Source organism: Psammomys obesus, unplaced genomic scaffold (genome assembly GCF_907164565.1).
Source record: "Psammomys obesus unplaced genomic scaffold, mPsaObe1.curated_primary_1811, whole genome shotgun sequence".
Lineage (NCBI taxonomy): Eukaryota > Metazoa > Chordata > Mammalia > Rodentia > Muridae > Psammomys > Psammomys obesus.
This window is the reverse complement of record NW_026592890.1, coordinates 8137330-8160213: the sequence shown is the minus strand read 5'-3', so window position 1 is coordinate 8160213 and position 22884 is coordinate 8137330. Positions and strand designations below refer to the sequence as shown.

The following is a 22884-nucleotide window of genomic DNA, read 5'->3' as shown; positions in this document are numbered from 1 at the left end:
CTGGGCTGAGAAATGACCCGAGTGTGGTAGGTGAGGGCAGGGCTTAGATTACAGCTGCGCCAGCTGCTGCTCCCACACAGGAAGAGGACACAACTGCTGCCTCTTCTGAAACAAGGCTACCAGCTGAGGCCCACTCCTACCACCCCCACTCACCGCCATAGCTCTGGTTGCCCCATGCTGCTTATCTGCGCATGCCAGGTGCTGGCATCTTCCCGATCCTTCCCTCCAAGGGCAGCAGACGCTGGTGAGCCAAACAGCTGATCCAGCAAGTCCACAGCACGCTCAGAGCCTGTGCCTAAGATCTTTTCCATCCCGGCATGGAAAAGAGAAAAGGTCATGGATGCCCAGCTTAGCTCTCTTATTTGTGATACACATAAGACAGAATTTAATCTTCCCATGGCAAATGCTCACAATTTTTTTTTTCAGTTCTGCTTCTCAGCTGAGGGGCAGGATGTGGTAAACTTTATGAGAATGGGTCTGCTACTTAGATTTATATAGACACACAGCACCTCTATTGATCAGAGGCTGCTGGAAAAATCTTAGCAGTGAAGGAAAGGGAGGTAGCCACAGAAGGCTCCTGCTTCTATACCTGGCACAGAAAGTGGGGCGGGGCGTGGTCGTGGCCAGACTGCAGAGAACTAGGCTTACAGCATGTGGTCTCAAATGATTTAAATGGACGAGTGCAAGCATATATGTGTTCATGAATACATGCTTGTAGATGTGTGTGCATGCATATCTAAGTCATGGACCAATGTTGGGCCCAGTTATCCTTTGGGTACTATCTACTTTGTTTTCTGAGACAGTATCTTTCCTTGGCTTGGGATCTCACTGATTGGGTGAGGCTTGCTGGCCAGCATGCACCAGGACCCTGCCTGTCTCTGCCTCCCCCATTCTGAGATTAAAAGCACAGTGGCTCCTTGTGTGTCTTTAGTGATTGAACTCAGGCATGCTTGCATGGCAAGCACTTTGTAAACTCACCCACCTCCCTAGCCCATGTTATAAATTTGTATTCTATAGGCGGTTGTGTATTGCAAAACACTATACTAAGGGCTTGCTCTCATTGTTACAGTGACAGGCATATGTGAGCCCATCAGATCTTCTCGTAGCTTAAAAATACCCAGCAGGGGCACCAATTCCCTGCTTCCAACACAAAGCCCACTCATCTGCCACACCAGGAAAGGGCCACACCGGGACTGGGTCATTTATCTCTTGGTGTCAGCACACTGCATATGTGTGTGCCATTTGGTAATTTAAACTTGAAGATCCTACTCTGAGAGCCATATGGCTATTATATGCTGGCACAGAAGTGAACACTTAAGGAGCAAACAGTCTCAAATTGTCTGTCCAAAATGCTCATACTAATAAAGAGTCTTCCGACCATAGTATCTGAGAGACAGGCTTCCCCTATGCTGCATCTGTGGGATTTGTGTGCCTGCAACCTGATTCTTAGGGTCAAATGTAAATGAGTAAAGACTATCCCATTCTGGGTAAGATTACTTTAGCCAGTTTCTTGTATTTTTTATCTGTTTATTTTTTTATGCATGCATTCATTTTTGAGTCCTGTGTCTCCCAGGCCAGTCTAGAACTTGCTATGTGGCCAAAGATGACCTTGCCCCCCAGATTCTTGGATTACAGATGTATACCACAATGCCAGCTGATTCATGGCTGGGGATCTCACCTAGACGGGGCTTGTGCATGCTAGGCAAGCATCCTAAGGACTAAGCCTCATCCCCAACTCCTAACATTTCCCTTTCATAAAGCAGTGGAAAGATCTTGTATTGCACATGGCACCTCCAGGTTCTTCTTTAACATCCATAAATGATTTCAAGTGACACCATATAGACATCTGCACCAAGCATCCCAGCAGCCCTCACCTTCTTCTTCCAACGCTTCGACGCATTCTCTATGCTTTGTACTGTGTGTTACTCCCAGCATCGCTGACCTGAAGCTCACATACACGTGGCCAGCTGCCCTCAGCCATTCTGGGCCTGAGGACCAGCCTAAGGATTCACTCATAACATCATCATTAAATGAAAAGTGTAGGAGGTTTCGTTATTACAAAAGCAACTGTGTTCATCAAGCAATGTCAAAAGCCGGAGAGAAATAAAAGCAAAATAGAGACATCAACCTTAACCCCATGTAGATAGAGTTAGGCTTTTGACATTGCTCTAAAAGCATTCTGGATACTTAAATCTTCACATGTGCGCGTGCACATACACACACACACACATGCACACACATATGCAGACAAAGATACATGTAAACACGCACATGCACACAAAGAGACACACATGCACACATGCACTTTTCATAGGATGGACTTTGTACTGTACAGTTTTTCCCACTCTCTTTCCTCGTGATAATATCACATACAAGTTTACACATCTCTAAGGCTATGATTAATAGCAGTCCATAATGAGGATGTGCCATAATTTGCTGAAGTAATTCATCTTACAGAATGGTGGTCATTATCCTATGGCCTAATTTTTACATTTCTGGTTTTATTTTTTTCACTCGGAAGAAAAATGAGCCTTTCCTTTCTCTTGTCACGCTGTTATTAGACGTCCCTTTTATAATAACATCATCTTAGCATGAAGCCACCCCCATCCAGTTGCTGCCTCTCAGACAGCAAGTGAGGACAGACACTCTGGCCAGAACAGTGTGGCCTAGCCCCTTCCTGGGACCCTTCACTCCTCACTCCAAATGACAGCTTCCATTTCTTGTTCATTCATATCTGTAGTTGCAAGCTACTAATAGTTACCATTGGCATGATTTTTAGAAAATTACTTTCCTGTTACATTCCATTTTCCTTATATCATATTTATATTTTAAATTTTTAGTAAATAAAGTACCAAAGGAACACAAACCCCAGGTTGGACAAGCCACATGATGCCTAAAAGTCAGAGGGCACCTGGAAGGTAGTTAAAGCCTTCCACCCTGCTAGCCAACTCTCCAGGCCCTAACAGTCAGACTCAGCCTCCCATTCTCACCAGAAATGAAAGAGGCAGATTAGTAGTGAAACACAGAAAATGGAGATGTATTCGATGCGGTCACGATGGAAAGAGGAATGGAGACGCTCTGTGACATCCCTCCCTCTGTCCTTGTTCGTGGTGCTAATGTGAGATTCGGGGTTAAACGGAGGGCAGGAGGTGTGTGCAAACAGCCCTTGTCAAGATACGGCCCGCCCACCTCAACCCTGGTCTCTCTTACAAGGTGGTCTGACATGCTGTCGGAACTGCATGGAGTCTGTCTGAGTGACAGGCAGCCCCTCTGGCTGGCAGCGGGACCTCGGCCTATGAGATGGTTTCAATAGTCTGGCTGCCAAAGGGAGGGGCACGTGTGTCACTGAGGAATTCCTCCCTCTTGCCTGGGTGGTTGCTCCCAGGGATAGTGTGATCTGTTGATTTCATAATTCACCGGCTGGAAAGGATCTCAGACTTGTAAATTCCAGACCGCTTGACCGATGTGGAATCAAGCAGCCAATACACCGTGCCAGGGTAGAGCAGAGACTGCTGGGTGAGAGGAGTTGGGGCCACTCTTAAGTGCCCTGCGTTGCTGTTAGCCTACGTTTCCTTCCGGCTAGTACTGATTAAGAGACAAGCTTCGCTGTGGTGTGTCAGGCATTGTACTCGAAACCGAAACCCTGTTGTCATTGGGACTGTAAAGGGTAACTTTAAGGCCCTGTTCAAAAGGACGGGGGTCCCTGCAGAGCCACAGTGACTCCTGCAATGCAAAGGGTGTACCTTGCTAAGTTAACTCCTCTCTCCAAAAGAAGAGCTTGGAAGTGTCCCTTCTTCATTTTGAATGGATTTGAGTAAACTATCTGACACATGCTAGCGGAGGGCAGGCATGGGCTGTAAGCCCACAAGCTCACTATGATTCACCAGTCTCTACAGAAGCAGGAGGACGTGAGGGTCATCCCACGCACTCACTTCCATCGCTGTCACTAGGTAGGTTCCCAGGGCTAAGCTCATATAAGAGATTTTATTGTTTTTTGAGTCAGGTTTCTCTGTGCAGCCCTGGCTGGGCTGTCTGGGAACTCCTTCTGTAGGCTAGACTAATGAAACTAAAAGATCCACCTGTCTTTAGCCTCCCTGGGATTAAAGGCATGTGCCTGACTAAGATGAGATAAACCTATTTTTCAGAATTGAGAAACCCAAATTCTACTTGTTCATCTGCTGTTTCAGCTTGCCACTTTGGTCAGGAATAGTAACCCTGATTCCTCATCCCCATCCTGCACTTACCCAGAGAATACACAGGAGCCTACGTGGCCAAGCATACTTATGGGTTCCCTTTCTCATCTACAGCCCCCAGAGACCAGCAAGAAAGCTGAGCATGGCCAACCCACTGCTAAGCCAAGGGATTTTATAGCTGCTGCAGCTGCCACCCCTTGAGACATAGGTGTCTGAGCACGTGATGACAAATGATAGCCACTGAATTTAGCCCAAATCTGTCTGTGAATCTTATCTGTATGACCAAGTCCATCCTGCCCATTTTTGTTTGTTCTTGACTTGTAATAGAGACCCATGAGATGTTCGAAGGAATAAATCAGTATTCAGGCTAAATAGCCCTGTACCTGGAGGAGATGGTGAGAAGCACTTTTTATCACTTAGTCAATCTTCCTACCTTCAGTGGAAATAGAAACTAATAAACATGCGTCAAGACTATCCCCATGAGAGAGGAATTAATCCAATGTGTTTTAAGACTCTATACTTTCTGGCTGGAGTTTCATCCCAGTATTTACAGCTGTGCACCCTTGTAAGGCATTTGGGTTGGGGAAAGAATGGCAGTTTCTCTGCACCAGGTGGTGACGTATGTGACAAGTGTCATGGTCCTCAGAAATGGAGCCTGCTGAAGACAAATGTCTCGTTTGGAGTCCCAGCTCTGTACAGTGAGTGATGGATGCCGTGATTCATTTCCCTGCACTTCCAGACAGAATCACAGAAATAAGTGTCATTACAGGTGATAACACACAGGGAAATCCTAATGGCATTACAGCTCAATTAAAATGCACCACTGCCTTTGAGGTCATTGAGAGGACAAACTGGGGCAGGGTCCAGTGACACTCCTGAACACTAACCACCTTGGCTCCCTGTCTTCACCCACTTGATCTTGACTTCCGTGTCACCCAGGCTATAGAGAGCAAACCTGATCGTCGAGGTTTGTATTTAGGTTCTGAGTTCACCCCTCCCCTCCTTTAATAAAACTTAGTAAACACCTCCCAGGGCCAGCCAGTCATGGCAGCACTCAGAACACACAGGTGAACATCAGGGAACTTGAGTCTAGCGAAAATGATAGGAGAAAAAAAAAAAAAAAAAAACACTCCATGCAGGGTGATGGAACCTAGGGTCAGGAAGGTCCAAGGTGGCAGGAGCATGTAGGAGGCACATCAAGCTCGTGGGTTCTGGGACTGTTGCGGTTTGAACACGTGGGAATATTTGGTCCCCAGCTGGTGATGACGGTCTAGAAGGCTGTGGAACCTGTGGAACCTTAGGGGTAGATTTCTGTGGCAGTGACATGTTAAAGGATAGAAACATCCTCTGTGTCGTTTAAACCAAGAGCAAGCTATACCTTGTCCTATCCACTTCTCTCATGATCTCCCAAGCAAAGGGGCCTCCTCCATGTTTATGGACCAGCACATTAAAACCTGATGTGGGTAAAGAAATGCTACCTTGGTCTTAAGAGAATCTTTCTCCAGAGTTCTGTAAGGGAAGTAGTCACCTTACTGAGCCAGAACATCACTCGAAACTGGAAACAGAAGTCACCAACCCAAACCCACGTGTTGCTTCCAACACTCATGATGGTTGCTTTTAACCTTGTTGCTTACAAGAAAATATATTTAACCACCCTCTGTCGATCTGTCTCTGCCTCTCTGCCTCTATCTCTCCCTGTCTCTGTCCCTCTCTCTCTCACACACACCCACTCAGGCACAGTGATACACACACACACATACACACACACACACACACACACTGTTCTGGGACAGCGTCATCAAAGCATCACAAGGAGGAGACAGGTAATATAGTCTAAGATGAAAGCTTGTTAAATTGACTTGGATGGGGAGTCCCAGGCATAGTAAGACTGTTCTCTTTGTCTTGTTTAAGGATGGGTGTAATTTAAATGAACTGAGTACACAGTAGGGAAACAGGTTGAGGATATAGTTTTACATGATCTCAAAGCATATTATTAACTTGCTTGCAAGGTCAGGCAAAAGTGAAGTTTCTGAAGGAGAGAAGTAGTTCCAGAATAAAAGCCACTGCTTACAGGAAGTGAGGTGCTGAAGGCCAGTCTTTGGGTTGTGTCACCCCACACCTTGTCTACCCTCAACTTCCCGACCTCAGTTCAGCTTCATGCCCCTGCTGCCATGCCTATGCCTCTATGATGGACTGTCTACCCTCTGACCATAAGCCAAAATAAGCCCTTTCTCCCTGTAGTTGCTTCTTGTCAGGTATTTGATCATGGCAAATAAGAAGAAAAACAAATATAGGGGAGCTTGTCCAAGCAAGGTCCTCAGTGGGAACCCTGGTCTGGGTTACACTGAGCTATGCAGCCCTGCAGCTCAGGGCCAAGGATATGAGTGTGGCATCCACACTGAGCCACCCAGGGAAGTCTACTTCTTCTATCCCTGTGCAATTTGTGACCAATCCAGACACTCTATAGGGGCCTCGCAGATCCCAGCAGGCTGTGTACCCCAATCTAAGAAGGAGAGAAAGAGAAACACTCTTTAGTAAGCACTACCAATTTTCTGCCTTCGTGTGGTGGGACCAAAAAGCTATTAGCAGGAGGCATCTAACTCAGATGGCATCTCACTCACTCACCAGAGAGCCGCAGTTGTCTCAGCAGCTCTGAACCTATGAACCTCTTGCTCTTTAGCTGTCACTTAATTAGTCTGTTTCTAGTCCCTTAACAAAACAGTACAATTGGAGCAGGAAAAGAGACGTAGGCCTGTGTGAGGGGGCGAGAGAGGAGTCTTGCAGGTCTGGGTTTTAGTTTATAATTCCATGAGACACTTGCATGGAGGGAATGGTACCAGGAGATAACAGGGTTTCTTTGTAGGTCACTGAGGTATTTGGCTGCCTCCTCTGCTCATGACCCCCAGGCAAGCTTTGTCCTGTGCCAACAAACACCCAGAGGAGGCTTCCAGCCTGGTGATGGGCCTCCATGGGAATCAGCTCCCTAATCGTGCTTGGATTGCTGTGTTGTCTGCGGGCAGGGCAGAGCTGCACATCAGGAAGAGAGAGAGAAGGTCCTGCCTTTATTAAGCAGCTACAATGGGAAGCCTCTTCCTAGAGGAACCAAGGGAACAACACGATGCTTGCTTCTTGCAGAGAAATTCCTGGTGAATAAGCACCCCAGGGTCCCCAGCTCTGATCCCCACACATGCTGCCACGTGACACAGTGACAAACACAGGGAAAGGGCTGGAGGTCGTTCTGGTTAATTTCAGCCTCTCTCACTAATGAGGGCCCCCTCCAACTGGAATCAAAATCACAATTCTGGCTTTTTCAATTGAATTATTTAGTTTTATAATTTTTTTTCTAAATTAAAATATTACATTCCCCCATTCCTTTTCTTCACCCAGCCCCCTCCATCTACTAAATAATGATTTATCTGAAGTGTCAAGATGTAAAGCCCTGCCTCTGAGACCAAAGCTTTCAGCTTAGTATCTTCTCTCAGAAGCAAAGGTCTTTACCCGAAACTGAATGGAGAGCGGGCAAGAATACAAGTCTACATTTCTACTGGAAATGTAGATCTTCATCGCCTTACACTCATTAAGTCCAGCCCACCACACAGATGACACTACAGTCAGCAACAGCAGCAAATCAGTGGGGCTCTCTGAGCAACTGTCCACCCCAGACTTGATGGCTGGATGTTTATCTGACCTTGGTACAAGATCTGAGGAAGTGAGTGGGCAGGCGACGGCCCCGGGAGTCAGGAGGGACGCGCTGTGTTCTATGAGAGACTCCATGTATACAGCTGGCAAAGTCTTGAACTTTCACTGTAGTTAGACCTCAATTCCCACAACTGGACTGTTTCTGTTTTTCTGTACGCTGCAGCACTTTCTTTAAAATGGAACAGGCTGGGGAGATAGTTCAATTGGTAGAGTCCTTGCACAAAGCTATGGGTCCAATTGCATGCATCCATGATTGGGGCCAGGCTTAGTGGTTTACACCTTTAATCCAAGCACTCAGAAGCAGTGGCAGGTAGATCTCTATAAGCTTCAGGCCAGCTAAGCTACATAGTGAGACTGTGTCTAAGATAAAAATCAAACAAAACTTCGGTGTGGTGTCACAGGCCTGTAAGCCCAGCACCCAGGAGATAGAGAGAGAAGGAGCAGAAGTTTAGAGTCGTCTTCTGCTACATAGTTAGTTCAAGGTCAGACTGGGATATGTGAGACTTTGGAAAAGAAAAAAGAAGGGAAGGGAGACTAGAGAAAAATATTTAACTTAAATAATTTGATTCATTCATAATTTGACTCGTTAATCTCTTTGTTTGCAGTATTAGGGGTTATACAAGAGGTCTCGGGCACACGCAAGGTGAACTCTCCATATCCCAGCCCTCTTTCCCTTTTCTATTTCTAGAAATGGTCTCGCTAATTTGCCCAGGCTAGCTTACAGTCACCCCTGCCTCGGCCTCCTGAGCAGCAGCAGGAATTAAGGTTGTGCTCTTACATTCCATAATCCAAGCCGTCCCTAAGAGGGCTTTTTTTTTTTTTTTTTTTTTTTTTTTTTTTTTTTTCCTAGAGTGGTAGCCACTGGCCACACACAGGTTCTGGGTACATCTGGAGGAGCCAGTCCAGACTGCAATGTGCTGTGAATATGAAACATAGGCTGGTCTTAGTCAAAAGCCTAGTAAACCTCAGTCAGCAGCAAACTTCACATCACAGCATGCTAACGATGTACGTTGAATATATTTGTGAAGTCTGCATTACAATTAGGCTCGCCTGTTTCTTTTCCCTCTTTTAATGCAGCCACTTGAACATTTTAAATTGTTGCTATTTTGGCTGCATAGCCTTAGTCTAGACTGTGTCCCTTTACAAAAAAAAAAAAGATGAAAGCAGTACAGAATCACACCAGCTCTTAGTCTGCTCCAAGTCGTTTTTGTTAGTAGTACATCCTAGCATCCAAAACAAATGTCCTAAGTGGATCTCTGTCCCTGTGACCTTCCACAGACCCTGATTAGCTATAGGGTGGGTGTTGTCCCCTACCAAACCATCTACAGCCACGCCGCATGGTGCTGGATTTGTCCTGCTCTAAGCAACCTAATCCGGCCAGCCACCAAACAAGGTTCCATTCCACTGCAGTGATCTACTAGCCCTGGCCATGCTACAGAGGCCATAGCCAGCCTCTGAGCTCCATCTCCTGCCCTGATGTTCCCTCCAGCTCCAGCCCCTCACTCCAGCAGGGCCACACAGCCCTGCTGTCCTCAGCACAAAGTCTAAATTCGCAGTGAGAAATGCTGCCCTTCCAGAGAGGGCTTCAATACCCAAATGGCTCCTAGCAACTGGTTGTATGCTATCTGAGGGCAGCAATACTGTTTCCTACAAACTGAAGGTAGTCTCTGTTCACTGCCTTGTCCTCTTACTCAACCCTGTACTCCCAAGAGCCTCGTGTCATTAGATGAGGTGGGTGTGGCTAGCTGACCATGGACTCCATGAGGTCAAGGCATGATCGAGGAGGGGATTCACACACCAGACATGACGAACAAATGCCCTGGGGAGGACAGCTTTGGGATGATGGTGGGCTAGGGGCAGAGAATAAGAGTCCTAGGAATGTGGACAATATTTTCTATCATCCTTCTCTATAGAGCCTTGGAACATCAGCACAGTATACACCAGGGACTTCAGGATGACCAAGCTTCTCACCTGCCATGTGCCCTTGACTCTCCCAAGATCATACCAGAATGCAGATCCTGGTGTAGTACTTCCGGGGTGAGGGTGTGCTGAAAGTCTGCTCTTCTCACAAGTTCCCAACGGCCGCAGGGTGCACCTGTGGTGCTGCAGAAGCATCTTTCAGGCCTGCCTTCAGTTCCTGCCTCACAGAGCCCCAGCAGACAGCAGCTACACCGGGTTTCTGATGCTTCACTTCCCCTTCACTGGAAGGATCCTCAGCTGGTGTCACACTCCTCCTTTAAGGTCAAGGACAAAGCATGATCTTCTTCAGGCAACCTCCTCATCGGCAGACAGTCATCTCAGGATTTTGTCTTCTTTCTTTACAAGTTACGGTCCTTTAAGCGCTTGGATCTCTGCCCTCGGCTTTCTCGGGCCTTACAGCTTGTTTCTGCCCGTCCCTTCCTACCATCCTCACCCTCTCATCATTACCTTTTTCTGTTATCAAACCATTTCCAGTTCTCCTGAGGTGAACATTCTCCACCCACCATGGCCATGAGCTTAGCCTCTGAATCTGGCTCACCACTGTGTCACTGGACCAGACCTGCCCCCTGACCGAAGGGCTTAGCCCTGGTTCCTCTAGTTTCCATCCCCCACTTTCACCCCCCATGCCGCCATCTGATCTCTGGACGGCACTTCTGTCTTCCTGCCTCGCAGTTCCAGTAGTGTTCAGCCTGTGGCCCAGGGCCAGCTACGAATGCAACCCAAACAATTCATAAACTGACTTAAAAGCATTATGATGTATGAGTGTTGGGGGGGGGGTGACAACTCTGTTGCATGGTTACTGAGCATGAACTTTGTTGCTAGCAAAGTCGTGTCACTACCTTGTCAAAAGCTTGGTCACACTGGGAGAGTCATCTGATCCCTCCTATCTGTACCCCCTGCAAAGACTGTGAGATGCAACGTGCCCACGGCCCATGGGGCTGTACAGTCAGCAGCTTGAAGAAAGGTGAAGAGTAAACAGCCAGTGCCGTAACCATGTGCCCTCTCCCACTGACCTTCCATCCCTGTCTCCCTCCTGAGTGTAAACAGTAGAACTCTTGCCTTCGTGGGTGAGGCTCCGGCTTCTGTCGCCAGCAGGAGAGAGAGGAGAGAATGAACACTTGAGGGCAGGACATGCTGATGGCCCTGCTCGGGACTAGTGGAAAGAGTGCTAGCACAGGTGTCCCCATCCCCAGGGATACTTGTGAGACTGTGCAATACCCACTCAAGAGTTCATGTGTATCTCTTTTTTTTTTTCCAAGAAGGGGTTTTACTATATAGCCCAGACTATCCTTAAACTCATGATCCTTTTGTCTCAGCCTCCCAGGTGCTGAGATTACAGGTATACATCACAAGGACCAGTTCAATATGCATTTTGGATTGATGCATTTGGATTACTGGATTTGCAATTTGGATTAGTGATGAAGTAGAAAAAGACAAACCTCTTGTGCTTGCAGGATGCCTCCAGCATAACTGGACCCCTTCCGAATCTGACCCTACCCCAAACAGCCAAAGGCTGGTCCCAGGTGCTCTGGGAAGGGAGGCATTTACCTTCCCTACTGTTTTAGAGAGCATAAGGATGCCCACGGGCATATGGGACAAATTTGGCTCAAATTGCCATATGGCTGGGATTTCACATTTTTACTGGCATGGTATCATTTTTACAGAGTCTAGTGCCTTGCTACAGATTGTAAATGATAAGGTCAGGAGGATTAGAGACCAGTTAAAAAATTATAGAAGACATATGCTGCTCATTTTACTAATGAATGGCCACATTCAAACATGCTCCCTAATGAATGGCAATATTTGAACGGGTCCACTAATGAATGGCAATATTTGAAAGCGGTGTTGGGTCTGATACTCTGCGACCAGTGCTCCATTTCTGGAGAACTCCAACTGCTCCAGAAGGTCTGGGAAATGCTGCTCTGAAAGCAGAGCTAGGCAGGCCTTCCAAGATGATAAAGCAGAATTCTCAGTTAGAGGCGAAAATTTACCCACCAAGAAGTTTGTTTAAAGGAACACGGATGGTGCGAATCTTGGCATGAAATCATTACAAGAGTCTCAGCTTGCAACTAAATCCTCCTTTAGCCTTTGGAAACAAGGGAGGGCCCAGTGGGAGAGCCATTACAAGGTAGAGACTGTCGCTACAGGAATCGTTCTTTAAAATGTTCACAGATAAGACAAATAGGAGAAGAAGTGGAGAGGTGAGCAAGGGACAGAAATCCCTTTCATACACTGTGCCTCCCACCCCACCCCCACTTCCTGTGGACCTGAGGACCCATTCTACCAAGTAAAAACCCAGGGCACTGTAAGGGGGTGGAACTTGGTACCCCCCCCTTCTCCATCTCTCTAACCTGGCCCTCCACTGTGCTGGCTATCAGTGTGAAAATCACCAAGCAGGCCAGAATCAGACCGGGACAATGAAAGAAAAGCTTTAAGCGAGAGGCATTGGGAATGGACAGAGAGGAACGGCCACAGGCCATGTGGACCCTTGTTTGGCTATGTAGATTAAGCTTAGACGTTGTTCAAAGTTATCTCCAGAGCCAGGAATGTGTCCCTCTGGTTAGACACATGTGTAATAAGTTCTCAGGGAAAGTGTTGGCATTTGTTCGAGATTCTCTTCAATGCTGCTTGAAAAGCAAGGTGATTGGTAACAGCGCGTCTGGGAGAGGGCAGAAAGTGGGCTTTCCCAAGACTCGCTACTCAGTTCACAAGCCCTACCCACAAGTAGCTGCACACACCCTTTAATGAAGCTACTTTACTTCCAGAAATGCGTCCTATAGACTTCCTTTTTCCAGCACAAAATCAGCTTTGGACACAAGGACCCCCATGGCTTTGTTTATAACTGCAAAACAAGGAAAGTGTGTGGGACCCGTGTGCCCACTGTAGTCTTACACAGCTGTTTAGGGAGACTGGATCTAAACTCAATACCTGGAAGAGTGTTGCCCACAGTACACAGCAGGACATTTTAGAGACCCTGCGGTTTTAAAATAGCACTTATTGTACATTTATGTGTATAAGATAGTTCTAGAACAACAGGCACCAAAGCAGGTGACAGAGAGCTTTTTCTGGAAAGCTTGGTAGCTGACCAAGAAAACTGGAGATTATTTTTGTGGTGAACCTTTTGTGCCTTTTGAATTTGTACTTTGAGTGTACCTGTGTAATCCATTCAACAAGTATGTGAACTATTTTTTAAATCTTTATTTATTTTTATTTTATGTATATGGCTGTTTTACTTGCGTGTGTGTGTGTTGTGTGTGTGTGTGTGTGTGTGTGTGTGTGTGTGTGTGTGTATACCAATCTAGGCAGTGGCCACAGAGTCCAGAAGTGGGTGTTGGGTCCTCTGGAACTGGAGTTATAGACCGTTGGGAGCCACCATGTGGGTACTAGGAATCAAGCTTAGGTCCTCTGCAAGAGCCAGTAACGCACTTAGCTGCTGAACCATCTCTCCAGCCCACACACACTAGCTTTAAAAGTCTATGACTATGCAAATCACACACCAGTAGAGCTGTCAAAGGAAGGGAGAAATAAACAGGCAATAAACATTTTAGGTTAAGAAGAAAAAAAAAACTATTTTAAGGTAGGAATCAAATTGCAGTACCGTCGTGCCTACTTAGGAATTGGATAGCTCAATTCTAAGCAACACACCCTGAAGCTGACAAGAGTTCAGTAAAGGGCACAAGGGCAGAGACTCCCCTAGGACATTAGTTTTGGATGCCAAGTGCCCCTTACTCTAAGCAAGGTTTCCTTTCCTTTGGTGGCAAGCTGAGTGGACCTGGTGTGTGTGGGTTGTGAAGCCCTCGTTCTAAACTAGGTGTGAAAGTTTCCACTCACTCATACAAGACAGTGTGCAAATTACGTTTCTGCACCTGACACTCGGGATGGGTTTGTACAAGCATTGATGGGGTAAAAGAAAAGAGAACTGATCTTCAGAGGCCTTTTGAGAGAGGCCGTGGGTGGAAATTAAACCAAGGGCATGCTCAAAGTCACAAACCTGAAACAAACCTGATCCTGGGGTGGCACAGTGGCAGTCATTCTTCAGGGAAGCAGAGAGAGCTGTTTTGCTGTCCTGAGATCATTAGTGTAGAGTTTGGGAAGCGTGAGGAAACATGGTCCTTGAGCCCTTGAACTCTGGACCCAGCCTTCTGGAGACGTTCACCTGGCTGTTTGGAGACAGTGCTTTCTAAAGTGTTGTCTTGGCCCGTTTGGAGCCTGGCGCCACCTCCATTTGCCTCCTACTATGAGGCTGTGTTTTTAATATACTATGTACTTGAAATCATTTCCCTTTCCTCCTTCCATACCAGTGGCTTGGTGTGTCACTGCCGAACACCATTCCCATCAGCCACACTACTTTGTCAGGACAAGGTTTGCATGTATCAGCACCTGGTCCCCCTGCACCAGGAGCCTCACCCTTTCCATGGGCTGTTTTCCCACACCCGGCTGAAATTATGCGCCTCTGCTGCCACCTTCAGGACAATCGCCTAAAGTAGAAGCCTGTTTCTTTGGTCCCCAAGGAAGTAAAAACCCCGCATGCTTGCTTTGTGCTTTTGATATTTTTCAAATCATAGAGAAGGGTCCTATGGTGGTATTTGATTCCCTCCTATTCTTTTAAGATAGAACTTCAGATCTCCAGAAGAAAAATAGGCGGCACATAACAGAATGCCTTTAATACAGATACAATTGTGACAGAAAACTGGCACAAAGAGATTTGGGGTTTCATGTGGAGATCATTCATTCGACATTAAGAATCAAAATCTGATTTTAAAGGTCACTGCTCATAGGTTCCAACCAGCTCTGACCTGCACTGATCAGCAGCCCCTTGAATGTCCCAACTGCATGAGAAGCTATTCACTGGGTTTGCCATCATGCTTCCAAAGGGAAAATATACATCTGAAGTTTGTTCATTATGGGCATGTGAGAAACAAGACTTAAACATCAATCAAATGACAGCTTCACTGTATCATACTGACAGATGAACACCATGGGCAATTTTCCCAGCTCCATGGTAGTGCGGGTGGTCCAAGGGGTTGCTGGTGTACCCCTTTGAATATACTTACAAGAAGTGCCAGCATCCCTTTCTCTAAGCAAACTCATAGTTGTAGCAAAGGCCTGACAGTGCCGAGGGGTCCTAGATTTTCCTATAACAACAATCACCAGTAGACTGGGACTGACCTTGGGTAGCCAGGTGCTCACTGTCCCTGTCCATTTCTAAACATTTTTATTACACGGAAAGCATCACAACCCTGTAAGAAACTAGTTCTTGTGTTTACTGTGTGCCAGAAACTGTGTGAAGTATTTATTCTCCTGTCTTACCTTCTCTGGAGAATCAAAAATGCAGAGAAGAGAGAAACGCCTGTGTTAACCCTGAAGATTGGAAGACCAAGTCCATGGTTGTCCAATTAAAGCTAGCTGTATTGGGGGAGGGGGCACCCAGGACTGGCCAGTCTGGCTGTCTCTCCCTAAGTTGGGACTTGAGAGAGCCTCCACCGGCCTTTTAGGTTTCTTTTATGGGAGACAGAATGTGTTTACAGGGGCAAGAGAGTTATACACTGTTAGAAAGACACAACAAAAGGGAAGGAACAAGGATAAGGATGTAACACATGATGTGAATGGGGTCTCAGGTTTAGTGTAGGTTGAAAAATGTGTTTTGCAGTTTACACCAGCACTAAGAAACAGAAACTTATTCTTAAATACAAACAGAAACCTTAATTTACAAGAACTTAACACAGGACAAACAGGAACTTCCGCTTAACTTATCTTAACTGCAAACAGAAACCTCAACCTGCAGGGTATATTGTTCCTGTTTTGGTCTTGCACTCTCTTCAGAGTCTCTGGTTCAAAGGTTCTGTTTTGAAGCAATAGGTTATACATATTTTTAAAATCTTGTTACTGTCTGAGATCGGTCCCATATAGCCCAAGCTGACCTTGAAATCAACTGGGCATGTTGGCTTGTGCTTCTAACATCAGTACTCAATATGTAACCAAGGATGACTTTGGTATGCTGCCTCTACCTACTGAGTACTGATGTTAGAAGCACAAGCCAACATGCCCAGTTATGTGGAATTCAACCCAAGACTTCCTGCCTGCCAAGCAAGCACTCTACCATCTACGTCCCCATCTATGGTTTGGTTTGGCTAGTTAACAAGGTCTCACTGTGGTGTATCCAAGAACTCACTGTATAGACCTGGATAGCCTGGAACTCACAGAGGACCACCTACTTCTGCCTCCTGAGGGCTGGGGTTAAATGCATACACCACCCCACTGGACTATGTTTCTAAATATAAATAGCTTACAGACTATTTTGTGAATTGGAGCATGCTGTTCTTTCACATGGTCTAAATTTTAAATGCAGGCGTGCATCCTGCAGTGATGGGGATATGCCCTGTGAGTATGTCATTAGGTGATTTTGTCATTGTGGAAACAGCATGGATTGTACTTATAAAACCCTAAGAGGTGCAGCCTCAGGCAAACCTAAGGGGCAGGGTACCTGGCTATCTGCAGAGCATGCTGCTGTGTTGAAGACTGTAGGCAGATGTCTGCATGTCAACACAGAAAGATCCAGTAAAACACAGTGAAGGAGTTTAAAACAACATTTCTACCTAGGGCACTGACAGAGCTTGTAGGCACGAAAGTGGCTCTGGGTGACAGAGTGAACAGTCGTGAGTGTGAAGGCCCAGGACAGTACTGTGAACCTCTGTACACTTCAGACACACTGTGTATTAAGCTACACTAAATACACACACACAAACACACGCACATGCACAAACACACATACACACACATGTACAGTCTCCTCTTTTCCAACATTAAATCAACTTTATCTTAATACAACATACTTTGTATAGTTTTCTAACATAAACATACTATATAAAACATTTTATTTATGTCTTTTTTCTAGATTTTTCTACTTTTACATTATTTTTAAACTTTAAAAAAAAACTTTCAAAGTTAAACAAACACACCCTTCACCAGTGTCACTGTCCTACCCTGTTGCATCTTGCCCTGGCCCCGCATGGTCTCCAGGGGTGGTGACGTGGAGCTGTCCCCTCCTCTGGGGACAGTACTCTCTTCTGGTTCCCTCCTGACAGCTGTTACCTTTTGCAGACTGTACTCATGTTGCTTTGCTCGGTTTGTCCACTTTTGTCCAGTGGAGATCTGCTTGTAAGCACAGACTGTACTGTAAACATTCGTGCCTCTCTATTCGTGAAAACCCACTGATGTCAGGTGCTTCTGATAACAACACTCAGTGCACTAACTGGGAGGAACAATAGGACTTCGGTGCTAACAAAATCTTGGCTCTCACTAAGTAGACAACTATGAGCTTATTAGATGTAGGCTTCATTAAATAGTGCGAGTGCTCTTCTCAGGCACTCAGGATAAGTTACTCACCTGGAAGAGGAACTTCAACACAATCCCCTAGGCTTGGATATGTGCTAGAGGGTAACACGGAGTGCTCCATCCACGTTGTATTCCTGCATTCCTCTATCGAATGGCATTGGCTCATAGCGTTAGAGCTTCATGTTTATTTGCTCCTTGTCAAATCAAAGAAAGCAAATCACGCCATCAAGAGCAGTGACCTTTGCCTGCTCTGGATCTCCTGAAGCTGGAGATAGTTGTGAGCTGTCACGTGGGTGCTGGGAACTGAACCGGGGCCTTCTGCTAGAGCAATAGTGTACTTAACTGTTGCTCCTGCTCTGGATTTTTTTTTTTTAATGAAAAAAGGATATACAGTTTTGTAAGGAAAAAAGAGTTTAAATTGTTGTGGTCTTACAGTCATCAGAAGACGGGTAATCAGATGAACTAGAGCTCTTCTCAGACAATTATGTCTGCGAGGGTTCCAGCAGAGAGGCAGGGCCACTGTTATGATCACACACACACACACACACACACACACACACACAGAACAACACATATGTATGGATGTGTGACTACAAGCACATACAAACATGTGTTGGTTGTACCTATGCATTCATGCACACATGTGGAGCTGTAAAGATGCATATTGTGTGTCTATACCAAGAGATTTATTGCAGAATCGGCTTGCCAGGTTCTGTGGGCTAGATAAGCCTGCCTCAAGTCCACAGGGCAGGCCTTGGGAAGGACGGGATAAAACTGGTGTGCACAGCCTGATCCTGAAGCCATGCCACCCAGACTGCCTAGGGAAATCTCACCAGAAACCAGCGTTCTGTCTGTAAAATGTCTTCCTGGCAATACCTCTGTCAGAGTTTAATGGGCTAGTGAGGACTGTGACCTTGCTAAGTTTACACATGGTGCTGTGATCACAGATGTTCTCATGGCCATGTGTTTAATGCCTCATACAAGGCCTAACAATGGAACAGGGTTCAGAGAGCCAGTAGAATAAGTATGGGTCACTTCTGTAACTTTGAGACAGGGTTTCTCTGTATAGCCCTGGCTGTCCTGGCCTTGAACCCAGAGATCTGCCTGCCTCTGCCTTCCTCTCAAGTGCTGGGGTTAAAGGTATGAGCTACCACTGCTGGAATTATTTGGTCTTTTTTACTATTTTGTCTGGTTTTGTTTTTGTTTTTTTCAGAGCTGAGGACTAAACTCAGGCCCTTTCGCTTGCTAGGCAAACACTCTATAGGACCCTGTCTTAGAAAAACTATGTATTTGAATTTTTAAAAAGCAAAATGAAATGCTATGGAAGTCGTTGGTATTTGTGAGAGCCCTCTCAAGAGAAGGTAATGCAAGAAAGGAAAGCGGTGTAAATGGATGGTAGCTATCTCCTTCCATTCGGCTGACATCTGCTCCAGAGGTTTGGGAGGGCAGTGTTCATGTCCGGGAAGCTTCAGCAGCTATGAGGCCATGATTAAGAGATAGGCACTCTCTGTATAAAATGGCAGCCTTTCACATCGCTGGTCAGGGAAAACCCCATGAGCCCCCCTCGAGAGGTGTGCAAAGCAGCAGTGAGTATGGAACCATTGATGGGGTCTCTTTTCTCCAAACAAGATTTCCCTCCTGACATAGTTTCAGAACCAGTACACTGGCCCAAGATCTCAGAGGCGTTCTGTTGCCTAATGAGGTGGAGCATCATGTCAGCACTCAAGAGGCTGAGGCCAGGATAAGGCTCAATCCCAAAGTTGAGCTACTTAGTGAGACCCTATCTCAAAAAAAAAAAAAAGCAGTTTCTGAACTGTTGTGTAAAAGGATGGCATCTTGTTAAATAGGAAACAATTATGATGAGTTGGTTTCAAAGAGAATGTAAAAAACATTCAAATAAATCATTGTTACTGTTTTTGCCGGGGAAGCGCAAGAGGAGGAGTTGTGAGGATCTCTGTGTGCCTCATAATTCCTTTTCAAACATAAAGTCCTCTTTAGATATTTAAGAATAAAATATTTTCCACTGTTAACAAAAGAAAAAAGGGGAAAGAGAAGCCCACCATTGTGGAGTTTTGTAGGTAACTAAGTATCTGTGTCGTTTGCTGAGACTGGCAGAAAAAAAGTGTTATATGCAGGTTCCTATCACTCTGCAGAAAGAGACCTGGTCGCTGAGGGGTGCAGCAGAGGCAGAGAGGGGCCTGTGGGCTCTCAGGAACAACTCTGAGTTAGTAATTCATAGAGCCTTCTAGATGCTGATAAGCACTGCATTTTGCTCCGATTTTTAAAGCATTTCAGTCTAGTGTTTTTTGTGGCACCTTTGGATGCCTTCGTATGTAGTTTAGGAACTGAATTCTGTACTGAGAATTTTGGAATTTTGGTTTCTTTAAAACCACAGAAACATTAGAATATGTTTTCCTTTTAATCCCACGTGTGGCAATATGGGGCTGCTTCGCAGCAACTGACTGTAATTTGCCTCGTGCTCTAGCACAGGAATGGTTTTGCCAGCTGCAGATAGTTTCTGTGATTGTGTGACCTTTGGAATTCTGGGGACTTTTGAGAGGGTATGTAAATGCTAGAACCTCAATGGCTGGTTGGTTGGTTGTTGGTTGCTGTTAGTCACAGTTTGTTAAGCAGTCATACACAAAGAAGAAACAACAAGAAGAATTTAGATATCTTTGACAGCAAGGATCAAACTTTCCCCAAGAAGCTCGATACCCTTAATCAGCAAGAAGTGGTCCCCCCCCCCCCCCCCCCGCTTTCTGACCTCTGACCTTATTCAGGGATCTCTTTCCTTTCCTCTCTATCCTTTTACCTCTTAACTCTAGTGTTAGGGCATCTAAAGAGAAGAAGAAAATGGATGTGAAGGGTAAAAGAAAGAACCCATAAAGTACCAAACCCCAGCTACAGAAGTCCTTTGTGTTTGCCCAAGCCCTTTGTTGAGTTTTGAACTAATTGGTTAAAAATCTCCCTAAGTGGAGAAAGGGGAACCCTCCTCCATTGCTGGTGGGAATGTAAACTTGTACAACCACTTTGGAAATCAATCTGGTGCTTTCTCAGACAACTAGGACTAGTGCTACCTCAAGATCCAGCTATACCACTCCTAGGCATATATCCAAAAGATGCCCAAGTATACAACAAGGACATTTGTTCAACCATGTTTGTAGCAGCTTTATTTGTAATACCCAGAAGCTGGAAACAACCCATATGTTCCTCAATTGAGGAATGGATACAGAAATTGTGGTACTTTTACACAATGGAATACTACTCTGATTTAAAAACAAGGAAATCATTAAATTTTCAGGCAAATGGTGGGATCTAGAAAAGATCATCCTGAGTGAGGTATCCCAAAAGCAGAAAGACACACATGGTATATACTCACTTATAAGTGGATGTTAGATAAATAATATAGGATAATCATACTAAAATCTGTACACCTAAAGAAGCTAATCAAGAAGGTGGATCCTGGGTAAGATGCTCAATCCTCATTCAGAAAGGCAAAGGGGATAGACATAGGAAGAGAGAGAAAACAGGGAACAGGACAGGAGCCTACCACAGAGGGCCTCTGAAAGACTCTGCCCAGCAGGGTATCAAAGCAGATGCTGAGACACATAGCCAAACTTTGGGCAGAGTGCAGGGAATCTTATGAAAGAAGGGGGAGATAGAAAGACCTGGAGGGGACAGGAACTCCACAAGGAGAGCAACAGAACCAAAAAAATCTGAGTACAGGGGTCTTTTCTGAGACTGATACTCCAACCAAGGACCATACATGGAGATAACCTAGAACCCTTGCACAGATGTAGCCTATGGCATCTCAGTATCCAAGTGGGTATCCTAGTAAGGGGAACAGGGACTGTCTCTGACATGTACTCAGTGGCTGGCTCTTTGATCACCTTCCCCTGAGGGGAGAGCAGCCTTACCAGGCCACAGAGGAATACAATGCAGCCACTCCTGATGAGACCTAATAGGCTAGGGTCAGATGGAAGGGGAGGAGGACCTCTCCTATCAGTGGACTGGAGGAGGGGAGCAAGAGAAGAGAAGGGGGAGGGTGAGAGTGGGAGGGGATGAGGGAGGGGTCCACAGCTTGGATACAAAGTGAATAAACTAATTAATTAAAAAATAAATTAATTTAAAAAAATGAAAAGTCCAAATACAAAAAAAAAAATAAAATCCCCCAAACACTTTTAAGATCAAACTAGACCTAGATAAGTAGTTCTCAACCTTCTTAACACTGTGACCCTTTAGTACAGTTCCTCATGTACTAAAGTACATAAAGAAAATATCTGCGTTTTCTGGTGGTATTAGGTGACTGCTGTGAAAGGGTCATTTGACCCCACAAAGGGGTCCCAACCCGCAGGTTGAGAACCACCGTTCTTGGTGGTTTCTCAATGTGTATAGAACAGATTGATGTCATTGATTGGAAAGAGCCCACAGTACGGTAGAGCTGCCCTGGAAGGGTAGCATTGGAATAGCACAAATTAACACATGAATTAAAGTCACCACCAGCACATTCATACAGCATTGTCTTCCTCTCTCCACACCAGCCATGGCACAGCTGTCATTTGCGTGTGTATGTTCTCTTAGTCTTTTCTCTTTATGGTCCTTTCTTCACAGTACCAGTGAATTTAATGTCTTTGTGTCAGGAGAGGCCTATTTATTCTGACAAACAGATCAACCTCCAGGGTGTTCCTGCACCATGAAACTGATTTTATATCTCATCCACTGGCTAATAAGATGTGAAGCGGCTTTCCTGTCACGCCAACAGATCAGACTAGCTTCCCTCCAAAGTGGCGGGTGGCATCCCGGCCAGCTCTCTATGGCTGAGCTGACTGAGCCATCGTGCATAGCTTTTCAGCACAGCATGTCAAAGCTGAGGGATGGGGTGGGGCCAACCGGAAGACTTCTGCACTGACACTAAAGAGAAAGAGAAACCTTGGGGGCGGGGCAACACTAACTCACCGTATCCAAGGAGACAAATAAAATACAAGGGGGTAAAGCCTGGTGGTGCTGGCAGTCTGTGAGGGGCAGGTGCCGGCACTTTCCCACCACCTGAATCGGTTAAGCGAAGCTGATATCCCACCGCCCTGGGGGTCAGTCTTTCCGCTGTGAGAAGTGCAGGGTGAGCAGCCGGGACCCCACGTCTAACATCCTCAAAACCTGAACCTTTAAACACTGTCATCACGACACAGGAGGAGAGTTCTACTGATGAGCCTCAGTCAAAACAGAGACGTGGGGCTGGAGAGATGGCTCAGGGGTTAAGAGCACTGGCTGCTCTTCCGCAGGACCTGAGTTCAATTTCCAACACTCACATGACACCTCACAATTCTAGTTGTAACTCTAGCTCCAGGGGATCGGATACCCTCTTCTGGCCTCCACAGGCACCAGGCACAGAAATGCTATCCAGACACTCATGCAGGCAAAATACCCAAACACATAAAATTAAAATTAAAAGGAAACAGGCAAACTAAAAATGTTATATGGAATGTTTTTCAGGCTATGTGGACAAGGCCTATTTTAAATGAATTATGTGCTTTGATTTGTGTTCAGCCCCCCAAATCTTTCACTAACCACATGTATACATGTATGTATGTGTGCATACATGTATATATGTGTATGTGTATATGTTAATGTGTGACTATGTATGTGTGTATGCAAACATTCTGAAATCTGAAAAATAATG

General features: G+C 45.7%; 1 protein-coding gene across 2 annotated transcripts in view; it reads left to right on the top strand.

Annotated features, from left to right (window-relative positions):
- Prkn (parkin RBR E3 ubiquitin protein ligase) overlaps positions 1-22884 on the top strand; it is a 1244902-nt gene that overhangs the window by 1178324 nt on the left and 43694 nt on the right. The gene's annotated exons all lie outside the window — the stretch shown is intronic.